This window comes from Sturnus vulgaris, chromosome 2 (assembly GCF_052056855.1).
Source record: "Sturnus vulgaris isolate bStuVul1 chromosome 2, bStuVul1.hap1, whole genome shotgun sequence".
Lineage (NCBI taxonomy): Eukaryota > Metazoa > Chordata > Aves > Passeriformes > Sturnidae > Sturnus > Sturnus vulgaris.
In genome coordinates, this window is record NC_142244.1 from 28,864,254 (window position 1) to 28,869,253 (window position 5,000).

Here is a 5,000-nt window from a genome sequence, read left to right on the forward strand (position 1 = left end):
AACCCTAACCCTAACCCTAAAGCTAACACTAACCCTAACCCTAACCCTAACCCTAGCACTAACCCTAACCCTAACCCTAACCCTAACCCTAACACTAAACCTAACCCTAACCCTAACCCTAACCCTAACCCTAACCATAACCCTACATCTAACCCTAACACTAAACCAAACCCTAACTCTAACCCTAACCCTAACCCTAACCCTAACCTAACCCTAACCCTAACCCTAACCCTAACCCTAACCCTAACCCTAACCCTAACCCTAACCCTAACCCTAACCCTAACCCTAACCCTCACCCTAACCCTAACCCTAACCCTAACCTTAACCCTAACCCTAACCCTAACCCTAACCCTTAACCTAACCCTAACCCTAGCTCTAACCCTACACCTAACCCTCAACCTATGGTCAACCCTAACCCTAACCCTAACTCTGACCCTAAACTTAATCCCAACATTGCTGTGAACATTAACCCGAACCCTAACCCTAACCCTAACTCTAAATAAAACCGGAACTATAACCCTGACCCTAACCCTAACCCCAATACTGACGCTAACCCGAACTCTAACCCGAACAATAACCCTAACGCTAGCCCTAACCCTAACCCTAACCCTAAACCTAATCCTGACCTTAACCATAACCCTAACCCTAACCTTAACCCTAAACCTAACCATAACCCTAACCCTACACCTAATCCTAACCCTATCCCTAGGCCTAACACTAACCCTAACGCTAAACCCAACCCTAACCCTAAGCCTAACCCTAACCCAAATCTAAACCATATCACAACCTTCTGTGAATTGTAAACAAAAACCTCACCCTAACCCTAACCGTACCTCTAACACTAACCCTGAATCTATCGCTAACCCTAACCCTAAATCTAACCATAACACTAGACCCAACGCAACAAAATCCTAACCCTATAATGAAAACTAATGGTAACCCTAACCCTAACCCTAACACTAAAGCTAACCCAAACCCTAACCGAAACCCTAACCCTAAACCTAACCCTAACCCAAACCCTAACCTAACCCTAACCCTAACCCTAGCACTAACCCTAAGACTAACCCTAACCCTAACCCTAACCCTAACCCTAACCCTAATCCTAGCCCTAAACTTAACCCTAACCCTAACCCTTAACCTAACCCTAACCCTAACTCTAACCCTACACCTAACCCTCAGCCTATGGTCAACCCTAACCCTAACTCTGACCTTAAACTTAATCCCAACATTGCTGTGAACATTAACCCGAACCCTAACCCTAACCCAAACTCTAAATAAAACCGGAACTATAACCGTGAACCTAACCCTAACCCCAACCCTGACGCTAACCCGAACTCTAACCCGAACAATAACCCTAACGCTAGCCCTAACGCTAACCCTAACCCTAACCCTAAACCTAATCCTGACCTTAACCATAATCCTAACCCTAACCCTAACCCTAACCCTGAACCTAATCCTGACCTTTACAATAACCCTAACCCTAACCTTAACCCTAACCCTAACCATAACCCTAACCCTACACCTAATCCTAACCCTATCCCTAGGCCTAACACTAACCCAAACGCTAAACCTAACCCTAACCCTAAGCCTAAACCTAACCCTAACCCTAACCCTAAATCTAACCCTACATCTAACCCTAAAGCTAACCCTTACACTAAACCTATCCCTAACACTGACCCTAACCCTAACCCAAATCCAAACCATATCCCAACCTTCTGTGAATCGTAAACTGAAACCTCACCTTGACCCTAACCCTACCTCTAACACTAACCCTGAATCTAACGCTAACCCTAACCCTAATTCTAACCCTAACCCTAGCCCTAAACCTAACCCTCTCGCTAACCCTAACCCTAAATCGAACCATAACACTAGTCCCAACGCAACAAAATCCTAAACCTATAATGAAAACTAATGGTAACCCTAACCCTAACCCTAAAGCTAACACTAACCCTAACCCTAACCCTAACCCTAGCACTAACCCTAACCCTAACCCTAACCCTAACCCTAACCCTAACCCTAACCCTAACCCTAACCCTAACCCTAACCCTAACCCTAACCCTAACCCTAACCCTAACCCTAACCCTAACCCTAACCCTAACCCTAACCCTAACCCTAACCCTAACCCTAACCCTAACCCTAACCCTAACCCTAACCCTAACCCTAACCCTAACCCTAACCCTAACCCTAACCCTAACCCTAACCCTAACCCTAACCCTAACCCTAACCCTAACCCTAACCCTAACCCTAACCCTAACCCTAACCCTAACCCTAACCATAACCCTACATCTAACCCTAACACTAAACCAAACCCTAACTCTAACCCTAACCCTAACCCTAACCCTAACCTAACCCTAACCCTAACCCTAACCCTAACCCTAACCCTAACCCTAACCCTAACCCTAACCCTAATCCTAACCCTAACCCTAACCCTAACCCTAACCCTAACCCTAACCCTAACCCTAACCCTAACCCTAACCTTAAACCTAACACTAACCCTAACCCTAACCTAACCCTAACCTAACCCTAACCCTAACCCTAACCCTAACCCTAACCCTACCCGAAACCCTAATCATAACCCTAACCGTAAACCTAACCCTAACCCTAAACCTAACCCTAACGCTAGCCCTAACCCACCCCCTAACCCTAACCCTAACCCTAACCCTAACCCCGACTCTAATAATAAATCTAATCCCAACCTTACCCTAAACCTATCACTAACCCTAATCGTAACCTTAACCCTATCCCTAACCCTAAACCTAACCCTAAACCTAACCCTAACCCGAAACCTAATCCTCACCCTAACCCTAACCCTAACTCTAACCTAACCCTAACCTAACCCTATCCCTAACCCTAACCCTAACCCTATCCGAAACCCTAATCATAACCCTAACTCTAACCCTAACCCGAACCCGAACACTAACCCTAACCCTAACCCTAATCCTATCCCTAACCCTAACCCTAACCCTAACCCTAGCACTAACCCTAAGACTAACCCTAACCCTAACCCTAACCCTAACCCTAACCCTAAGCCTAACCCTAACCTTAACCCTAACCCTAACCCTAAACCTAACCCTAAACCTAACCCTAACCAGAAACCTAACCCTAACCCTAACCCGAACCCTAACCCTAGCACTAACCCTAAGACTAACTCTAACCCTAACCCTAACACTAACCCTAACCCTAACCCTAATCGTAACCTTATCCCTAACCCTAAACCTCACCCTAACCCTAACCCTATCCTAACCCTAACCTAACCCTAACCCTAACCCTAACCCTAACCCTACCCGAAACCCTAATCATAACCCTAACCGTAAACCTAACCCTAACCCTAACCCTAACCCTAACGCTAAACCTAACCCTAACCCTAACCCTAACCATAACCCTAACCCTAACCCTAACCTTAACCCTAACCATAACCCTAACCCTACACCTAATCCTAACCCTATCCCTAGGCCTAACACTAACCCAAACGCTAAACCTAACCCTAACCCTAACCCTAACCCTAACCCTAACCCTAACCCTAACCCTAACCCTAACCCTAACCCTAACCGTACCTCTAACACTAACCCTGAATCTAACGCTAACCCTAACCCTAATCCTAACCCTAACCCTAGCCCTAACCCTAACCCTATCGCTAACCCTAACCCTAAATCGAACCATAACACTAGTCCCAACGCAACAAAATCCTAACCCTATAATGAAAACTAATGGTAACCCTAACCCTAACCCTAACCCTAAAGCTAACACTAACCCTAACCCTAACCCTAACCCTAGCACTAACCCTAACCCTAACCCTAACCCTAACCCTAACCCTAACCCTAACCCTAACCCTAACCCTAACCCTAATACTAACCGTAACGCTAACCCTAACCCTAACCCTAACCCTAACCCTAACCCTAAGCCTAACCCTAAACCTACACCTAACCCTCACCCTATGGTTAACCCTAACCCTAACCCTAACTCTGACCCTATACTTAATCCCAACATTGCGGTGAACATTAACCCGAACCCTAACCCTAACCCTAAGTCTAAATAAAACCGGAACTATAACCCTAACCCTATCCCTAACCCTAACCCCAAACGTAACCCTACCCCTAAACCTAACCCTAACCCTAACCCCGACTCTAATAATAAATGTAATCCGAACCTAACCCTAAACCTATCACTAGCCCTAATCGTAACCTTAACCCTAACCCTAACCCTAACCCTAACCCTAACCCTCACCCTAACCCTAATCCTAGCCCTAAACTTAACCCTAACCCTAACCCTTAACCTAACCCTAACCCTAACTCTAACCCTACACCTAACCCTCACCCTATGGTCAACCCTAACCCTAACCCTAACCCTAAATATGACCCTAAACCTAAACCTAACCCTCACCCTAACAATAAACCTAACCCTAACCCTAACCCTAACCCTAACCCTAACCCTAACCCCAAACGTAACCCTACCCCTAAACCTAACCCTAACCCTAACCCCGACTCTAATAATAAATCTAATCTGAACCTAACCCTAAACCTATCACTAAACCTAATCGTAACCTTAACCCTAACCCTAAACCTAACCCTATCCCTAACCCTAACCCTAACCCTAACCCTAACCCTAACCCTCACCCTAACCCTAATCCTAGCCCTAAACTTAACCCTAACCCTAACCCTTAACCTAACCCTAACACTAAATCTTACCCTACACCTAACCCTCACCCTATGGTCAACCCTAACCCTAACCCTAACCCTAACCCTAACCCTAAAGCTAACACTAACCCTAACCCTAACCCTAACCCTAACCCTAACCCTAACCCTAACCCTAACCCTAACCCTAACCCTAACCCTAACCCTAACCCTAAAGCTAACACTAACCCTAACCCTAACCCTAACCCTAACACTAACCCTAACCCTAAGCCTAAACCTAAACCTACACCTAACCCACACCCTATGGTTAACCCTAACCCTAACCCTAACTCTGACCCTAAACTTAATCCCAACATTGCTGTGAACATT